At 45.9% G+C, this 21,018-nt stretch overlaps 2 long non-coding RNA genes across 2 annotated transcripts; both read right to left on the minus strand.

Annotated features, from left to right (window-relative positions):
* Positions 1–12,121: 12,121 nt before the first annotated feature.
* LOC144369789 (uncharacterized) lies at positions 12,122–16,655 on the minus strand. The gene is made up of 2 exons (XR_013429565.1): positions 16,078–16,655; positions 12,122–14,254 (listed from the first exon to the last, which is right to left on the minus strand). It is a non-coding gene; the product is annotated as an uncharacterized LOC144369789 (long non-coding RNA).
* Positions 16,656–16,796: 141 nt separating this feature from the next.
* On the minus strand, positions 16,797–19,472 carry LOC144369790 (uncharacterized). The gene is made up of 3 exons (XR_013429566.1): positions 19,360–19,472; positions 18,769–18,881; positions 16,797–17,376 (listed from the first exon to the last, which is right to left on the minus strand). It is a non-coding gene; the product is annotated as an uncharacterized LOC144369790 (long non-coding RNA).
* Positions 19,473–21,018: the final 1,546 nt, after the last annotated feature.

A 21,018-nucleotide genomic window follows, 5' to 3' on the forward strand; every position in this document is an offset into this window, starting at 1 on the left:
CCACCCCTTTCTGCCCCCCCCCCCGCCTCCTGAAAGGGCCTCCTTGCCAGCTCCGGGCACGGCCGGGGACGGGGGCCCTCTCCCGGACCCACCCCCTCGCCGGGCCTCGGCCTCTTGGAGGGACAGAGGTGCGGTGGGTGAGGGGAGGGACGCTGTTCCACGGGGAGCTGGAGTAGATCGTGGCTGCGCCTGCTACCCGGTGTCCCCGCAGGGACCGCAGGGACGACAAACCGGGGTCACCCGGGCAGAGCCCGTGCCTTGGCTAACCTGCGGGGTGGCACGGGGCTGTGGACTGCGGGATTTGAATATGTCCTTAAATTTATAAAAATAGTCTCGCCGTATGGAGAACACTGGAACCTTTAAGTCCGCATCCCTCGCCTGATCCGGCCCGGATTCGTCCAGAGCGTAACTCCAAACATACTTATTAAGAAACGGTTGCTTTATTTTGACTCGTTTACATAAAATTTCCACTTTGGGGGGGATGGTGGTGGGCTTGTGGAATCCCCAAAATAACTTTTAATGGCGCTTCCATTATGGGAAGCGCCTGGACGCAGAGGCGTCTGGAGGCCCAGTTGCAGTCACAGCCCCAGCCCCGCCACCCCCTGGCTGAACGACTGGGGCTCACGCGTCCTTTCTACCAGAGCCGACAGCACGGTCAGCACGGTCCAGCCTGGGGATTAAAAGATTGACAGGCTGGGGCTTCCTTCCTTAAAGTGTTCTGATGCTACAGAGATGCAAAAATGGAGATTAAAAAAAAAAAAAAAAGATGAAGCAGTGTGTTTTTCTCAATGGTGGGTTGTGTGCCTTGATCCAGTTATATTTATCGCTCAGACAAGGTCAAGGTAACCTTCACGGTCTGGTCAGTTCCATTAATTATGAAGTACCCTGTAGCCAGAAAGAAAAGTCCACTGAGAACTTTATTTTCCACACCACTTTGGAACCTGCAGACCTTTGTACCATCCCACCCCAGAGGAACTGGGTGGGGCACTGAGGGAGCCAGAGGAGGGACACTTGATAGAGGGAGAGAAGAACGAAGGTGAACAGGTGAGGTCAACTCGATGTGTCACATTTAGGGGAGCCATAAAGGGTTTATGGCCTTGTCCCAGGAGGCCCTGCCCACCCTACCACCACGGCTCTAGAGACTGAGTAAGTGGACACCCCGAGGGTAGTGCAGCCAGCAAGCTTTACCACCTCCTCTCTTGCTGGGTAACCTGTTTCCTTTCCCCCTCTCCTCTGCTCTGCGGTGGGGTGGGTAGAGTGGGGAGGAGAGAGACAAAGCCCACAATGCATGTGTTAGGCAAAACAAGTGGCAGGGTCCCGACTTCCACTGCCACCCAGCAGCAACCATGTGTTAGCATTCTGTGGTGGGTGAGAGGCAGCAGGGGAGAGAAGCAAGGGGTTTAATTTAAAATGAGGGACTAGGGAGAAGAATAAAAGAGAAGTGCTCAGCTTTGAAAGAAGGCAGGGGAACAATTACTTTAAAAGGTTTTAATTGGTCCTGTTCTGAAGAACTCAATCCTCCTTTGCTAAAACCCCAGGCCAGCTCAGACCTGCATTTCTGGATTGCCCAAGTGCCTCCCTGTGCTTCCCCTTTGAACATGACTCTCAGGGGGAATGCCTCCATTGCCCTCTCTCAGTAGCACTGGGGCCCTGTGTGTGTGTGTGTGTGTGTGTGTGTGTGTGTGTGTGTGTGTAAGCTCATGCATAGCTAGCTGGCTACTTATCTTTATATAGCAGTTTTCCAGGCTGGTGGGTAGGCCTTGCAGGAGGAGGGCCTAATTGATTCTCCCAGCAACTTGCCTGACTCACTTGGGGCGGGTCTACATCACAATCTTAGTGAAGTGAGTGAAGAAAGTGGCTTCAAGCAAACTAAAACACTGGGAGAAGGGACAGTGAGCATAAGAGTGAGGACATAGCTAGTCTAACTATAGAAATAAACCAAAATTGGGGAAACTCCCACAAAACCCTGAACTAGGTTCAAAGTTGTTTGCAAATGACTAGCTTGCATCAGATCATAAGGCTGGGCTACTTCTCCCCACTGCGGGACTACTTGCATCCTGATGGGAACAGATGGGTCAAAACCTGCCAGTCCACTCTTTGAACAAATGGCTTGTTCTAGGGCTGAGGCAGGAAATACTCAAGATGAGCCTGGAGCATCTTGTAATGTCAGAACTTAAGAAAGTACTCAAAGATCAAAAGGATGTGGGTATGTCAAAGAGATACCAGGACCAACCTGAAAGTGCTCCTAAGAGCCAAGGCCTGTTAAACAGTAAAATAAATGAAGTATTGAACTGTAACCCAAAGTCTGAAAATTAGATACTCACGAATGAATCTATAGGGATTAAAAGAATTGATTGACTAAATCAATAAATAAGAAGAGACAGTCTACTATATAGATAATTTCAAATAATTTTTGCAGGTAATGGAACCTAATGCCCTTGCCCTCAAGGGTGGGCTCTACTTGGTGACTTGTTTCCAAAGGGTGCAGAGCAAAGGGGGGGCAGTAATGACATAGTGGGGAAACTGGTCAGCAGTTCTCAGGAAGGTGTTCAAGTTCAACATCATCAGTACTAAGGCATGTTGATGGCATGTGCCTCATACAATGGGAAGAGATGGCCACTTCACCTGTAGATTTTTTTTTCCAAACCCCTACAGTTTTGTTTTGGTTTTTTTTTTTTTTTTTGAGAGAGAGAGAGAATTTTAATATTTATTTTTTTAGTTTTCGTCGGACACAACATCTTTGTTTGTATGTGGTGCTGAGGATCGAACCCGGGCTGCACGCGCTCTACCGCTTGAGCCACATCCCCAGCCCCACCCCTAAGTTTTACTATGAGAAAACATCAGCAAACCCAACTAAGGGACATTCTGCAAAACTCATGACCAGAACTCCTCAAATGTCAAGGTCATGCAAAACAACATTCTGAGGTACTATCACAGCCCCAGGGAGTCTAAGCAGACTGAGGATTAAAGGTAGTAATGTGATGGGTGGATGCTGGAGGAGGAAAAAAAATCCAGAAAGGGAAAAACTAGTTTTTAATAGTGTAATTGGAATAAAGTATGGAGTTTATTTAATGGTAATGGACCAATGTTAGTTTCTGAGTTGTGACAAATATTACCATTGTAGTCTAAGATGAAAACTGAGTGTGGAATAAATGGGAACAGTATGTACTGTCTTCACAAGAACTATTTTTAACAAACAAAACAAAACACAAACAAACAAACAAAAATGCCGTTCACATACACAAAAATTGGTGTGGTCTTGGAACATAGGGCATAGGTATTCTAAGACAGGCTGGGATAGGCACCCAGGAGACCCTGAGAAGGCAAACTGCTAGATTGACATGGGGAATTGACCAGTTGGAGTAATATAATAAGTTTTTAATCACTCCTGGTCCATAGAATGTGATTTTAAATCCGTTCGCAGTTGCCCAAGTGAAATACAACTCTATGTTGAAATTCCTCTTCATGTAAACTTATATTGTTAGATGCTTAAAAGGAAGTATATTTTTAAAATGTGGAGATTCCATTTATATAAAATTAAAAGCATGTAAGAGTAGCCTCAGGTGTGAGGAGTGGGAAAATCCTTGCTAGGGAGTAATAGAGAAGGGAGAATCTAGAGGCTGACTTTTTTTTTTTTTTTTTTTTTGGTACTAGTTATTGAACCTAGAGATACTTTACCACTACATCCCAGCCCTTTTTATTTTTATTTTATTTTATTTTATTGGTACTGGGGATTGAACTCAGGGGCACTCAACCACTGAGCCACATCCCCAGCCCTATTTTGTATTTTATTTAGAGACAGGGTCTCACTGAGTTGCTTAGCGCCTCGCTGCTGCTGAGGCTGACTTTGAACTCACAATTCTCCTGTCTCAACCTCTGGGATAATAGGTGTGCACCACTGTGCCTGGCTTTTTTAATTTTGAGACAGGGTCTTGTTAAGTTGCTTAGGGTCTCACTAAGTTGCTGAGGCTGGCCTCAAACTTGTGATTCTTCCTTCTGCTTCAGCCTCTGGAGTTGCTCAGTGGTACAGTACTTGCCTAGGATAAGTGAGCTCTGGATTCAATCCCCAGTCCCTTCCCCAATAAAAGAAAAATGTCATTTTGTGTGACCTAATAGAGTTCATGAGGTATAAGGAAGATCTAACCAAATTCTCTTCTTGTGGAAATAAGAAAACAGAAATTAAGACTGAAGCTGTAGCTCAGCAGTAGAGTGCTTGCCTACTATACTTGAAACCCTGGGTTCAATCTCGAACACTGCAAAATAAACAATAAATGAAAAGATGGCAGGATGGGGGGTGTCGTGCTGGGTTGTGGCTCAGTGGCAGAGTGCTCTCCTGGCATGTGTGAGGCACTGGTTTGATCCTCAGTGCCACATAAAAATAAGTAAAATAAAGGTATTGTGTTCATCTACCACTGAAAAATAAAAATAAAATAAAAGATGGGTCAGGTGTGGTGGTACACACCTGTCATCCCAGTGACTCGAAAGGCTGAGGCAGGAGATCACAAATTCAATTTAGCGAGGCCCTAAGCAACTCAGCAAGACCCTTTCTCTAAATAAAATATTTAAAAAGAGATGGGGGGGCTGGGGATGTGGCTCAAGCGGTAGCGCGCTCGCCGGGCATGCGTGCGGCCCAGGTTCGATCCTCAGCACCACGTACCAACAAAGATGTTGTGTCCGCCAAAGACTAAAAAATAAATATTAAAAATTCTCTCTCTCTCTCTCTCTCTCTCTCTCTCTCTAAAAAAAAAAAAAAAAAAAAAAAAAAAAAAAAAGAGCTGAGCTGGGGATATCACTCAGCGGTTAAGTGCCCCTGGGTTCAATCCCTGGTGCTGAAGAAGGAGGAGGAGGAGGGGGAAGGGAAAAAAAAGAGATCTATAGTGGTCAAGAAACTTCCAAGATCACACCTTGGCATGGCAGGGTCCAGGCCTCTCTGGGTCCTGGTGGCTCCATTTGTGTGGGGTGTCACCCTCTGTTCTCTGGGATGCTTATGATTAGGTCAGTTTGGCAGGTGCAGGTGGTCATGTCCTCCTCTCCAGCAGCACAGCAAGAGAGGTCTATTTTCCACTGAGAGCCAGAGCCTGTTGTGGTTGGCTGTAAGGCTCTGCTCCGGGCACCTTCACTGAGGGCTCATCTTTGGGTGATGGTCAATGGCAAGAAAAAAAAAAGAAGGCAAGAGTGCCAGGCTTTTGTGCTCGCATTTCAGTGACTAAACCACATCGCATGGCCACACCTCTTTCCAGGGGCACAGGAAATACATTTATTTCTACCTTTTCCTGGGACAGAAACCAGAATCAATTGTTGACCAGCACCAAGGAATGCTCCAGTAGTGCTCAGTCTACCAAGAGAGGCAGGGTCTTCCAAGTCAGCCCCTGGAAAACGTTCCTCTTTGCATGGGAAAAGTGTGTTTCTGATGGCGCCTCTTTACTTGGGCTACTTCCTGTTTGGCAGGCCTGTGGGCAGGGTGTGGGCATCTGTCAATGGGTCCTGCTGCCTTATCGTCCCAGGAAGGGAACTCAGCAACTCTGGAGGTATGCCTGGACCTCCTTAAGGGAGCCGGGCGTGGTACACACACCTATAATCCCAGCAGCTTGGGAGGTTGAGGCAGGAGGATAGTGAGTTCAAAGCCAGCCTCAGCAAAAGTGAGGTGCATCATGTACAACTAAGTAGAACAAAACAAACACAAAACCAACCCAGGTGCTAAGCAACTCAGTGAGACCCTTTATCTAAATAAAATACCCAAAAGGGGCCGAGGATGTGACTCAACCGTCAAGTTCCCTGAGTTCAATCTCTGGTACCCCTCCAACCCCCCAAAAAAGCTTAAGGGAGATGATAGTTCTTGTATATTATGGTGTTACCTGGACTACTTCATTCATTCACATTTGACACTTAAGTAAGTCTGGGATATTCCAGACCCAAACACTGAGATCCGGGTGCCATATTTCTTTTTTATTTTTATTTTATTTTATTTTTTAAAGAGAGAGAGAGAGAGAGAGAGAGAGAGAGAGAGAGAGAATTTTACTATTTTTTTTTTTAGTTTTTGGGGGACACAACATCTTTGTTGGTATGTGGTGCTGAGGATCGAACCCAGGCCCCACGCATGCCAGGCGAGCGCGCTACCGCTTGAGCCACATCCCCAGCCCTGGGGTGCCATATTTCAACAGAAGTGCCCTGGTGGAGGGGACCAGATGGAGGGCATCTGGAAATCCTGTCCTGGGATGAGAGAAAGTGAAGGACAGCGTAGGAAACCTTCCAAGAAGGGCTGGCAGGTGGACGTGCATTCTATCTGTTAGGCAGCCGCTGAGCCTGGGAGTTGGATTAATAGGTAGAAGTTGTTAGCGGGGCGAATTTCAGCTCAGGTTGGGGTCAGCCTTTTAACTAGAAAGACCAGCAAGGGAACAGGTTTCTTGAAAGCAGGGAATTCACACTCCCTGAAAGTCTTCAAACAGACGGAAGGATGTGTCTTATTGATTATTTCTAACGTTCTTCCCAACTCTGAGTCACCATTCCTGAGGAGAGAGTTCCCAGCATCTCTTATTTCAGGATCTAAAATTTCATCTTTGGCTCCAAATGAAGCCGTCCGCCTCCTGGCAATAGAGAGTTGGTCTTTTCCATGTACACATCGACTTCATTAATAAAAATCATACTACTGATGATGGCTATTTAAAAAAAAATGTTTTTGTAGTTGTAGATAGACAGCATGCATTTATTTTTTAAAATTTATATATAACAGCGAAATGCATTGCAATTCTTTTTACACATATAGAGCACAATTTTTCATATCTCTGGTTGTATACAAAGTATGTTCACACCAACTCGTGTCTTCATACATGTACTTTGGATAATAATGATCGTCACATTCCATCATCATTTCTAACCCCATGCCCCCTCTTTCTTCCCCTCCCACCCCTCTGCCCTATCTAGAGTTCATCTATTCCTCCCATGCTCCCCCTCCCTACCCTATTATGAATCAGCCTCCTTATATCAGAGAAAACATTTGGCATTTGATTATTTTTTATTTGTTTATTTTTGTGTGGTTCTAAGGATCGAACCCAGTGCCTCACACATGCAAGGCAAGCACTCTGCCCCAGAACTATGCTATTTTTTTTAATAAGTGCATATTTTATTTCTTTTGTGGTGCTGGGATTTGAACCCAGGGCCCTAGTGCATGCGAGGCAAGCACTCGGCCAGCTGAGCTATATCCCCAGTTCCTGATGATTGCTACTTTTACAGTGGATACTTACAGAGCCCTACTATGTTTCAGGTACTTTTCTAAGTGCTTAATGTATAGTAATAATATTACTAAATTCTCAGAACAAACCTATGGTGAAGTTGCCGTTATTATCGGAATGGAAACTATTCTCCTGGCCCCCCTAGTCTGGTCTGTACGGAAAACTTTTATCTCCTGTGACCCACACGTCAGATAAGAGTCCCGGATACTATCACATTCAATGAGATGACCAACATGAAGACCCAATCACATACCCTGAGACTGCAGCAAGTTGAGGACAGAACTGGGACAGTCAGCACAGGGAGATGCCTGGCCCGCTCCATTTCCCAGGATTTTAAATACCTGCTGTTAGGGTTTGGATCTGACCGTTCCTTACAGGTTAGTGTGTTGAAGCCTGGGCCCCCAGTGCCGCAGCGGTCAGAGGTGAGGCCTTCGGGAAAGCCATAGAAATGAATTTCATAAGGGCTCTCCCTCATCAGTGGGCCAAGCCCTGGATAGATGTGTAATTTGACAGCATTCCTGGAGGTGATGGAAACGGCAGGAAGTGGGGCCTAACTGGAGGAAGTAGGTCACTGAGGCATGCCCTTGAAGGTACACCTTGTCCCCAGCCCCTTCTCTCTCACTTTCTCTTCCCTGTTGACATGGGGTGAGTGAGCATCTTTGCTCTATCACATGTTCTCCACCCTGGTGTTCATTCTCACCTCAGGCCCAAAGTGATGGGTCCACATGACCATGGACTGAAAGGCCAGAAACCATGAGCCAAATAAATCTGGCCTCCTTTAAGTTGATGTTCTCAAGTATTTTGTCATAGTGACAAAAAGCTGACCAACCTACTCGCCCCACTTCCTGTCTATAAATACAAGTCCTACTGATCATTTAGGACTGGGTTTTTTCCTGAGGTCCAACCTCCTACTCTCTGAAAGCGCAGTTTTTATACCTACTCTTCCATGCACTTGGCCTCTCATCTCACCTCTGACGATCAGGGCATCGTGGTTTAGTCCATGAAAAGCTTTGGATATTTTGTATGTGCTAAAATAATCTTTTGAGCTTCTGAGTTGGGAATGTTTCCCTACTGTGAAATTTTAACAGAGTTTCCCCTAGACTCTATTGTTTTTTTTAGGAGAGAGACGAGAGAGAGAGAGAGAGAGAGAGAGAGAGAGAGAGAGAGAGAGAGAGAGAGAGAGAGAGAGAGAAGAAAGAGAATTTTAATATTTATCTATCTATTTATTTATTTATTTTTAGTTTTTGGCAGACACAACATCTTTGTTTGTATGTGGTGCTGAGGATTGAACCTGGGCTGCACGCTTGCCAGGCGAGCGCGCTACCGCTTGAGCCACAGCCCCAGCCCCTAGACTCTATTATTTTTATGGTTTTATCTAAATCTAAGATCCTGGGCTGGGGTTGTGGCTCACAGGTAGAGTGTTCACCTAGCATGCGTGGGGCACTGGGTTTAATCCTCAGCACTACATATAAATAAAATAAAGATATTGTGTACAACTATGACTAAAAAAATAATAAATATTTTTTTAAAACCTAAGATCCTTTGCTAATTGTTTACAAAAAAGAAATGCTTTTCTGTCTTGGAGATTTGTTTTGTTTTTGTTTCTGTACAGGGTACTTAGCCAGGGGCGCTTAACCACTGAGTCACATCCCCAGCCCCTTTTTTTTTTGAGACAGGATCTCACTGAGTTGCTGAGGTTGGCTTTGAACTCGCAATTCTCCTGCCCCAGCCTCCTGAGCTGAAGGGAGTGCAGGCCTATGTCACCACACCTGGCTGCTGTCTTGACTATTGCTGTCCTGGCAGGATTCCTGCCTTATAAGTCACCCACCAGCTGCCACCATGGAACTCTGGATTGCCCTGATGCTGAAGGCCTGTAACTGTCCATGCCCAACCTGATAGAGAACAAGGACTTGGGGTCACTTCCCCCAACTTCCTTCTCTCAGCAGGAAGTAGCTTAGAGATGTCGCCACCCGTTTTTTTCCCTAGAAATGGAATGTAGAAATTGACACTGGGGAAATGTGTGAATGTTATGCTTTGAATATGGCCCTTGCTGCTCTGCCACTGAGACTTATTTTAAAAGGGAGTGTTTCTTTCTCTTGTTCTTCCGCTTTCTCTCCCCCTCCCTAATCTCTCCAGGTTCCTAATCTTGGGGAAAGAGGATTACCTTTCTTCCCCATCCTAGGCAGAGTCCTCTGTCCTTGAACTCCCACTCACTTCAGGAACAAAGTCATTCAGACCTAAGGACAACACCAGAAGATCTCATAAATGACTGTCCCCCAAACTGCAAGTGAATTACAACTCTGGACAGAGAATACCTGGAGTGGAGTCACCTCTTTAAAAACCACCTGTTTCCCTTGATAGGCAGAATCCCAGCCTCTGGGTCAGGAGTCCCCTGTCTCTCCTTTGCTAGCAAAGTAATAAAATTTCTTTTTCCTTTTTCTCAATAAATAAGTAAAATAAAATAAAAAACAAATAAATCTAAGATCCATCTAGGATTTCCTATGTTATGTGGAATGAAGTGCACAACCAGGTCCCCATTGAATTGTCCCAAGGCCATTTTATTGGACATCTATTTTCTCCCAACTCCTTTGAAATGCCATCTTTATATACAACTAACATCCATGTATATTTGAAACCATTCAGAGTGTATTTTCTGACCTTTGTGAAATTAAGGTGTAAAAAGAAGCCTAGGAAATCTCCCAAATATTTAGAAACTAAGCAACACACATGCATGCCAGGTGAGCGCGCTACTGCTTGAGCCACCTCCCCAGCCCAGCAACACACATCTAAATAACTCTGGGTCCACCAGAAGTAGAACTGTTGTGAATTAAATTAAATAATGAAGATATAAAATATCAAGACATAGCTAAAGTTATACTGAAAGAAAAATATATCTTATTTTTGTATTATAAAAGAAGAAAGGCTGATAACCAATATTCTAAATATTTTCAGATCTGTTAGGAAAAAAAAATCATACTAAGAAAGAAAAAAGAAAATAATTGAACAAGATAGAAAATAGACATACACATTATAGAAGGCCATAAGTTGATTCTTTGAAAGAAACCTTATATATTTAAACCAATTTTTGGCCTCTCCATTCTGTAGTATGATCTATTTATGCGTGTGTCACTTAGAAACCATTTTAATTGCCAAAGCTTTGTAGTATCTTGTAATATTTGGTTGGCCTCATACCTGTCCATCATTCTTAATTTCCAGATTTTACCTAGCACTTATCTTTCATTTAAACTTTAGGCTTAGTCTGTCAGCCTGGCCAATCCCTTGCTTAAATCCTGTGGGTATTGCTTATGGGATCAAGTTAAATTATACATTAATTTGAGGAAGATTCATGTTTTAATTGTAATCAGTCTTTCCATCCAAAAAAGACAGAGTATTCAACTCTTCTTTAGTATTTGAAAGTCTTCTTCCTATAGATCAAGCCTATTTTTGGAATGTTTTTCTTAAGTATCTTTTATGGTTGCCATTTAAATGGGAGCTTTTCTTCGATTATATAACATAATTTCCCTTCATCAACTTCTGATGCCTCTATTTACCACGTAACGGTAATTGTGTCTTGGACATTTTGGCAAATCCCATGTGAATCATCCTGGTCAACCACATCCTCTTTGAAACTGCCGTGCCCATCAGACTTTGTTTCTTTGGAATTTCTGACACATAATCTCTGAGCTCCTGATGCATATATCCCAAAACTCCCAGCAAAAGGGCTGCAGATGCCCTAAAGCAGTAGAAGGCATTTTGGGCCATAGTCTCCTTAGCAGAAACATTCATCACGAGCGTCCACCTCGTGTCCCTGATGCTCTGCAGTCAGTGAGTGCACATCCTTCCCAGGCCTGATTTTCCCGCCCTTCAGCTGATTGGAAGCATGTGCTGTGGCACTCTGCCTGGGTGCTAGCCACTTCCTGGACGCAGCCACATCCAGCTGGGATCTGGAGGCTCCTATAAGCGCTACGGCCTTTTAAAAATTGATTTATCATTTTTTCCAATATAAAAGTAATTAATACATGCTCATCTGAGACCATTTGGATACATATGAAGAAGAACATAAAAACATGCATCTCTAATCCCTACCACCCAGAAATAACCACTGGTATGTTTCCTAAGGATCCATTTTCCTTGCAGATACACTGGTATGCATATGTCCAAGATTAAGTTCACCCTGGGTGGATGGTTTTGCATGCTGCTTCTTATTCATGTTATTCCATGTCATTGTGTTCTTCCAAAGCAAGCTTTTTAATGGCATTGTATTTTTCTTTTTTAAAAAATATTTGTATTACTTATCGATGGACCTTTATTTATTTATTTGTTTATATGTGGTGCTAAGAATCGAACCCAGTGCCTCACTCATGCTAGGCAAGCGCTGTACCACTGAGTCACAACCCCAGCCTGGAATTATATTTTTCTTAAGAAAGGCAATTCTATAAATATATCTGTCATTCCACCGTTATTTTGTATTGGGTTGTTCCCAGTTTTTCCAAAATAAGATTTAAATCATCTCCCTTACACAAACACATTTATCCTCTTCTCTAATTGTGTCCTTGAATGTGCTTTCCTAGATTGATGACTGGGTTGAGGATTAGGGACATTTCTAAAAATTGTGATAAAACAGTTGGGCGAGGTGGTGTACAGCTGTAATCCCAGTGACTCTGGAGGCTGAGGCAGGAGGATCACAAATTTGAAGGCACCTTCCACAACTTAGTGAGACCTTGTCTAAAATTAATTAGTAATAATTAATTAATTAATTAAAGAGTCTGGGGATGTAGCTCAGTGGTAGAATGCATCTGGGTTCAATCCCCAGTATAGAAAGAGAGGAGGAAAGAAAGGAAGGAGGAAAGAAAAGGAGGGAGGGAAAAAGAAAAAAATTGTGGCCAAATGCACGTAATATAAAATGATTTATCATTTTAAAGTATATACTTCAAAATAAGCCAAACTCAGAAAGCCAAGGGTCTCGTGTTTTCCTCCCACTTGTGGAAGCCAGAGAGGAAAAAGGAAAAACAGGTGATGGGGGCATTCATGAAAATTGAAGGGAGGTCAGCAGAGCAGAGAAAAGGGAGCCTGGGAGGGAGGAGGGGAGGGGAAGGGGAAGGACTGGGAATGATCTGGCCACGTTATATTGTTATTTTGTGTGAATGTACAAATATGGAACAACAAATCCCGCCACTATGTACAACTATAATGCGCCAATAAAAAAGTGGGAAAAAAATAAAGTATACACTTCAGTGACTTTAAGCTCATTCACGCTGTGGTGCAGCCATCAGCCGTATTCACCTCCAGAACCTTTTCATTTTCCAAAGTTGAAACTCCATATTCATTAAACAATGACTTCCCCATTCCCTCCTCTCCAGGCTCCTGGTAAACTCTACTGACTTCCTGTTCTATGAATTTAACTACGTCATATAAGTGGAATCCTACAGTATTTGTCCTTGTGTGACTGGCTTATTTCACTTAGCACAATGTCCTCAGGTACATCAATGTTGTAGCATGTGTCAGAATTTCTTTCCTTTTTAAGGTTGAATAATATTTCACTGTGTATATATACCTGTTAGTCAGCTTTCCCTTGCTGTGACAAAATACCTGAGGTAAACAACTAAAAAGCAGGAAAGGTTTACTTTGGCTCAAAGTTTCAGAGTTATCTGTCTATGATCATTTGATTCCGTTGTTTTGGGATGATTGTGAGCATGTATGTGGTGGAGCAAAGCTGTTTACTTCAAGGTGACCAGGAATGCATGGAAAGAAGGAGCCAGTGACAAAATATACATTTCCAGGGCATGTTCCTATTGATCTACTTCCTTCAACTAGGTCCCACCTCCTAAAGTTTCTACCACCACTCCATCATCCATTTTGGTATGAATCCATCAGTGGGTTAATCCACTCAGGAGGTCAAAGTCTTCTAGATTCAATCATCTCCTACAGGACCACCTCTGAACACTGCTGTGTTGGGGACCACAGCCAACACTTGAACTCTGGGGTGGGGGGCAGTTAAGGTCTAAACTACAACAATACTATTTTATTTATCCACAGGAACTTCTTTTTTTTTTTTTTTTTTACCAGGGACTAAACCCAGGGGTGCCCCCACTGAGCCACATCTCCAGCTCTTTTTTTCATTTTATTTAGAGACACGGGATCTCATTGAATTGCTAAGTGCCTCACTAAGTTGCTAAACCTGGCTTTTAACTTGCAATCCTCCTGCCCCAGTCCCCTGAGTCGCTGGGATTATAGGCATGCCCTACTGCCCCCCCAGCCCATAAGAACATTTTTAAGTTTCAAATTTTCCTTGATTCGAATTGTCTACCACTTTCTAGAAAGATCACACCCATTTGCATATCCACCAAGAATGAATGAAATTAAAATTCTCAAGTTTGTGCACTAACTCCGTATTGGTAAATAACCTACAATCTAATTGATCAATGTTGCACATGCACCCCATTTACTGTACTTGCAGTTATTCGGCACCAAGTTATTACAAAGGGATCCCCGAAAGGATTCCCTTTCCTCCTCATGTGCGTGAGACATCGTGTACCTTGTGTAATTGAAGAGGAGCCTGTTTGGTGTTTCGAAGGGTAAAGAAGCGTGTCTACAGCTCGAAGCATCATCACAGCCCGGGGCTCTGACCTCACGCCACAACTAGTCAGATGTTCACTTCCCAGAATCCCATTCTTTAAAGTCTCCTGAAATGTTCCTGTCCCTCAAGAAAGGCCCTGAAGATTTTATTTGAGAGGAAACATCTGGCATTCTATTACACCACTCAAAGGGCCTCATTACATGATCTGACTGGGGTTCAACAACACCCCCAACCCCAGGAGGCAGGCAGAATGATATTGTAAGTCACATTTGTGTAGACACAGGCTCAGAGGCGTGACACTGTGTGCTGGAGGTTACACAGCTGGTCAGTGACCCCAGGACGCAAGCTCCCATCTCCTGGCTCAGGCCTGCGGCCTCTGTTCTCCTGCAAATGTCCAAGTCTGGCTGTGGCTAGAGGAGGCTGCTCCTTTCCTTAGCCTCCAGCCTTCCTGGGTTGGAAGGGAAATAGGTATTTTAGCCACACAGCGCACTGCGCTTGCCAGGCACCTAATAGGGACACTCAATAAATATTAATTAAGAAGTGCAGCCACATTGTGTATGTGCTGGCCAGGTCCTTTCAAGTGTCAAGAACATTCCGTGAGAGATTGAGTGTCGGGCTACAAGGCCATGTCGAGGAGGAGGACAGAAAAGTCCTGGAGTCATAGAACACATTCTGTTGGAAGACGGAAATACCCTCTCAGGGACCCCTGTCTGCCACGGTCCCCAGGAAAGGAGGAAGGGAACTCTCATTTGGGTAGTGCTTCTGGGACTGTCTTTTTCTAGCATGGTGGCATTTACTCTGCTCCTCCTCTACTAGATCTCTAGATCTCTCTCAGGTCAGGGGAAACCCCCGGGAGACCGTTGACTGAGGTCAAGGTTGAGTGGATTTGGGGGGTGGGTGGAAAACAGAGTAGGTGTCACCCACCCTCCCTGGCTTCCCGCGGGACTGGCAGCTCAGGAGATGTCTGTTAACTGTCTCCCTTCAGTTGGACAACCGGACAAGTCTACCTGGATAGCAGTTCTGCACACACAGGTGGCTGTTGGTGGCTTCTCCCCTGACCTGGTCCCAGAACAGAGAGCTAGTGTTCCCTGGAGCCCAGGGAGCAGGAAGAGGGGAGAGTTGCGCTGGGACTGCAGGAGGAGACAGAGACCTGACTGGGAGACCCTCCAGGAGCCACCCACCCCAAGGACTGCTGCCCAATAGGCCCATGTACCAGGAGGAGATGGTGGGAAGAAAAAACAGAGGGTCCCTAACATCACCCAGCCCCGGGACCACCCTCTCTTTGCATCGGGAACTGTTAGATGCAAAAGTACACTGTAGGAAAGTGGGGTCCTCCAGGAAAGCCAAGACCCAGCCAGGGGCTCCTCAGGCCTGGGGCTTTTACAAGGGAGCTCATCCCTGCTCTCTAATCCTCTTTTGGTATGGAGTGCTACTTGTTCTTTTGTTTTTTCAGAAAGTAACATGGGCTTATGCTCTTTTTTTTTTTTTGGAGGAGGGTAATTGGGATGGAACTCAGGGGCACTCGATCACTGAGCCACATCCCCAGCCCTATTTTGTATTTTATTTAGAACTGAGTTGCTTAGCGCCTCCCCTTTGCTGAGGCTGGCTTTGAATTCTCGATCCTTCTTCATCAGCCTCATGAGCTGCTGGGATTATAGGCGTGCGCTCTTTTTTATATTTTATTTCGAGGTAGTGTTTCACTAAGTTGCTTAGGTCCTTGCTAAGTTGCTAAGGTGGCTTTGAATTCATGATCCTCCTGCCTCGGCCTTCCTAATTGTTGGTATTATAGTCTTGTTAGTCTTGTGCCCGGCTTTTTTTTTTTTTTTTTTTTCTTTCAATCCACTGTTGGTTGAACCCATGGATGTGGGACCCCCGGTGTGGAGGGTACTGCATTCTGCACTGTGTTTAGCTCAGGTGACCTGCTTTGGGAGTTCCTTCTCATATCATGATTTGGTAGCAACACCTCTTCCATCTTCTTTGCCCTACAGGGTCTCATGTAACCCCTAGACTACTTTTTGTTGGTAAGGATGAGGACCCCCATTTCACCCCTGGGGAAATAGACGTGACATCACTAGAGGAGGCAGAGTTGAGGGTGAACACAGCACTTCCAGCTCCAATGTTGGGGTGCGTTGCGCTCCACCCTCCCCTGGGGTTCGCCAGCACCTCACATGAGCCCCAGGGTCGCTCTCTCCCACACTCCTGCTGCTTTCCCAGGACAGCACCTCCCAGGCCCTGGGGTCGCCTGGCCTGTCCTCTAAGGAGCCAGATCACCTGAGTCTGGTTTCCGGCAGGGCTCTGGCTGCCTCCCTTTCCTGGAAGACTCTTAGCTGAACTCTGCTCTTCCCAGACAAGCCTTCCCTGATCTGCAGCCATTCTCTCCACCAAAAGGCCCCCGCCAACCCCGTTTCCGTCAACCAGCTTCAGTCCCTAATTCTTCTTCTTTTTTTTTTTTTTTGGTACCTGGAATTGGGTACAAAACAGCGGTGTTTAACCACTGAGCCACATCCCCAGCCCTTTTCATTTTTTATTTCGAGACAGGGTCTTGCTAAGTTCCTGAGGGCCTCCTTAGGCTGCTGAAGCTGGCTTTGAATTTTCCATCTTTCTGCCTCGGCCTCCGGAGTCACTGGGATTATAGGCATGAGCCACAGCGCCTGGCCTCCAGTCCCTAATTCTACTTAATGTTTTTCAAAGCTCTTGTAAAATGTGAAGTTATGCATTTTTTTTAAAGGTATTTGTTGCCAAGTGCCCTGGTGAACACCTGTGATCCCAGAGACTCCGGAGACAGAAGCAGGAGTATCTCAAGTTCAAGGCCAGCCTCAGCAATTTAGGGAGGTCCTCATTAACTTAGTGAGACCCTGTCTCAAAATAAAAAATAAAGAGAGCTGAGGACGTGGCTCAGTGATCAAAGCACCCCTGGGTTCGATCCCCAGTACCAGAAAAAGAAAAAAAAAAAAACAATATACATGAATGTATACACACACACACACACACACACACACACTTGTTTATTTGTTTTTTTCTGTCTCTCCCACAGAATGCAAACTCCTCAAGGGAGGGGCAGTGGGCCTGGATGATGCTCGACACAGAGTGAGTCTCAACAGACATTTTAGGAACTGAACAATGAAATCAGCTATCAGCCATGTTCCCAGATCCCAATGGCCATCCAGATTGGGGTACAGGAGAACAGGAGGTGCGGTCCCTCCCCTCCTCGCTCACAGTGCAGACAGGTGACAGGACTCTGGGGACTGTGACATACGAAGGACAAGTGTGGTCCTGTGGACATTGTGCTCCATTTCCTCACAGAGCACCTACCTGGGCGAGCGTCGGCCAGCGGGAGCTGGGCTGGCCTCTTCTGTTTGTGCTGGCCCCTGGGTCTGCGTTGTTTGGGGACAACTGTGGGGCAATAAGTAGAGGAACAGCCGAGCTCCAGAAAGGAAGGGGCTCTCTTTCACCTGGAACTCTGTGAAGATGGAGATGGAATGCAAACCCGAGAGCTTGAGGATTCTTCAGGCTGGGTGGGGGCCCCTCTGGTCAGACAGGAATGGTGAAGGGAGGAGGGAAGGAGGGAACCTAATCAGGAGAAATGAGGAGAGTTTGGATTACATTCCCTTAACTTTGGGGGTGCCCTTTTCTTCAACTGCGTGTTTACGACGCCTCCAGATCTCTCTGCCTTCTGAGATTCCGTCCTTGGGACTTGAGTAGTCCTTCAACGTCACAGTTTTGAATTGAGAGGTCCCTAAATTCAATTGCCAAATATTTCATTTTGCGAAATAGATCCGTAAATCAACACCACGTAGGATCACCACCACTTCATAAAAGACAGAGCACATTCCTTCCCCAGACCAGGAAGGCTATCCTCTCAGAATACATGACTCATTCTTCACCACGGGTCATCTTCTCACAGGCACAGCACATGGGGGTCAGCCCATGCCAGCCACGCAGCTGGGCAACTCTACCTGCCCTCAGGGAGCTTGCAGCTGGGGGTGGACGACGTTCATCCAAGAATCACTATTAGATGCCACATTTCAAATGCTGCAAATGTTTCCCCAGCAGGTGTGCTGAGCACCATGAGGGAGGGTCTCCTGATCACAAAGATTGGGGAGCCTGGGGGAGCTGTAGGAGAGAAGAGAGGGCTTGCCAGCCCAGAAACAGCATGTGCCAAGGCCTAGGACAGAGAGAGAGAGTACTGAGATGGCTCGGAGGGGAGGGAGGGGACTCCAGGCCATTCAGGGCTTTATAGACCAAGGGAGGCAATTCGCCTTTGTACCAGGGAGGCCAGGAGCTCCCTTGAGTGGCAGTGCAATCAGACCAGCACTGAGCGCCACTCTTAGAAGTGGATTCACCTGAGGCCAGAGAGGAATGAAGGAGAGCAAGCAGAGCCTGCTGAGGATCAGTCCCCGAGGGGAGCTGGGGTCTGCTACCACTGGCAATGGACCCGTGGGCCTGGGAGAGAACACATGACTTAAAGGCTCTTTGACAGGACCGGGGGCTGCTTGGATGAGGGGTGAGAGAGAGGTTGCCCTCTTTGGCTGCCGGCTTTGACATCTGGAGAAGCAGGTTTTGGGAGGAGGACAGACTGTTTGGGACCTAGGAGCTTAGGGTGTCAGATATGTCAAGTAGGCAGGTGGATATGTGGGACTGGAGTTCAAAGCAGAGCTCAGCTCTTTACCCTGACTCACTTTCTGCATCTTGGGCTCTAATGGTGGCTGTTTGGGAGACAGAAGTGAACACCTGGGGCCTGGGTAGCAGGAAGCCTTCCCTTCCTCTGCATAGCCTTTGGTATTCTTTGTATTTTGCACCACTCTGCATGTATCCTATTCAAAAGTCAATAAAACGTAAAAAAGCAAAATAAGCACACCAAATAACGTGGCTCTTGGAAAAACACACAAGCCTGTTCAAACTTGACCATGGACAATCTCGGGCTGTCCCCTTTATCATCTCTTCCACCCCGAATCTCCTGACCTTTCTCCTGCAGGGTGCTGGGTGAAGTCCATTCTCAATCAGCAGTGCGGAATCCCGGGGTCTCCTCCAGGAGGGGAGCCCCTTTGTTCTTCCTCACTGCTTGTCAGTCAGTACTAGAGGAGTTGGAGAAGCCAGGGAAATATTCGTGACTCCTTGTAATACTAGAAAAGAACGACTTTTATTGTGTTCTCACTCATCCCTCTCTCATTCTGACAGGGAAAAAAAGAGTTCCTAGGCATATTTGTTTTTAAACTCAAACTGCAGGCCTTACCAGTTCGGCTCAGTTCCACCTGGTCTGGTAAAATCCCTGCAAACAAAATCCCAGCCACCAGAAAAAAGCAGCAGTCGGACTGGGGATGTGGCTCAAGTGGTAGCTCAAGTGGCATGCGTGAGGCCCAGGTTTGATCCTCAGCATCACATACAAACAAAGATGTTGTGTTTGCCGAAAACAAAATAAATATTAAAAAATTCTCATTCTCTCTCTCTCTCTCTTAAAAAAAAAAAGAAAAAAGAAAAAGCAGCAGTCTAGGACCATTATCTCCCCTCAAAATTCATTTCCTAAGCGTGCAAGGTTAGGCAAAATTAACTCACCAGGCAGCTCGGACCTCCGAATCCAGAATAATGGTAATTAGCATCTGTATGCCACTTGGTTTACATAGCACTTGGGCTCACGTGGTGTCTGGTCTCCTCTGGGCAGCCGACCGGGAGGACTTTGTTCTCTGAGCCTCCGGGTTTGGTGCACACAAGCCCTTGTTGATTTGGTGTTGCTGGAGGAAGGCAGACAGGCGGCGACAGAAACAGACTTTGCTAAGGCCTCACAGTCGTTAGTAATGTCAGAAGAGCCTATTTCATGCTGGGGTTCTTTCTGATCCCCTGCGTGCCTCCAGGAGGAACACTTTGGCCACACTCCAGGGCTGGGGTCCTTTGGTGGATCCTTCCATCTGCCAGGGGTAGTTTATATATGTGGTCACCTGTGGGCCCCTCTGCCCTAGTAAAAACTTCCTGCTAGAGAGGGAAACATCCTTTACCCCTCTGCAGGATGCTGGTTCTGAGTCTCCACTCAGGTCTCCTAGCTCAGCTCCTAACCAGCATTTACACTAGGTAGAATTCAGCACTAAAGTCACCCTTTAGCAACCTTTGCAGGGCAGTGAAAAATATTAAAATAGGAAATAAATCAGAAGACAGAGTTAATTGGGCAGCCCCATATGACCAGAACCTGGAGTTCATTTGCATGCGGTTTGAGGTTCTGCAGCATGGAACCGTGAGAAATAACATCTGGGCTGATGGGGTCCACTCACTGCTCAGGCAGCCCTGAGCACACTTTGTAAGCTACTTGGCTTCCTATCCCTACCCCCAGGCTCAACTGCACACATCTTGAGGGCAGAGGCTGATGAATGTTAAGTTTCGTCTGGTGTCTGGCCCATTGGCCCTGAATCAGTGCTGGCTCTCAGATCCCGGCAGGCTTCCTCCTGTGCCATGGTCCCTGGTTAGAACTTGCACCTGACTGGTATCTGTGATGACTTTTGATTGGGACTGGCGCGTTTCCTTGCTGACTCTCACCAGGGTCATGACGAGTCAGTCTCCACCCTTGCTGTCTGGAATGAGACATTGGCCTCTGCTGTCATCGACCTTCCTGGAATAAGAGTCCTACAGAGAGAGACACACTGTCTATAGCCTCACTTCCACGTGGGATCTCACCAACTTGACCTTCTTTATAAGGACATCAGAACAGCGAATTTCAGGAAATGAGAAAAGCAAGCAGGCGGTTTAAAAATGTAAAACTCTGTATGTTTTTTTGAACACACAGAGGGTGTTGAACTCAGGGGTGTTTAACCACTGAGCCACTTCCCCAGCCTTTTTTACTTTGGGACAGGGTCTCATTAAATTACTCAGGGCCTCCCTAAATTGCTGAGAATGGTTTTGAACTTGCGATCCTCCTGCCTCAGCCTCCGGAGTCATTGGGATTATAGGCATTTTACCACATCTGGGTAAAACTCTGTTTTTTCGAATAGGTAGAACATGCATATAATTCAGAATTCAAAAGGTTCATCAACATATACGTTCAATTCATCAGTTTTTCTTTGGAGCAAAGTGTGTCAACATGTGACTATATATTTGAAATCTGTGTTATTCTCACTCTTTACTTTTTTCTGGATGTTTCTCTTGTCTCCCTCACAAAAATCATCCCGATCCCCTCTTACAGCCCAGTACCTGGCTGAGTGTTTTGCTCAGGCACCTGGCAAATGCTGC

Source organism: Ictidomys tridecemlineatus, chromosome 13, assembly GCF_052094955.1.
Source record: "Ictidomys tridecemlineatus isolate mIctTri1 chromosome 13, mIctTri1.hap1, whole genome shotgun sequence".
NCBI lineage: Eukaryota > Metazoa > Chordata > Mammalia > Rodentia > Sciuridae > Ictidomys > Ictidomys tridecemlineatus.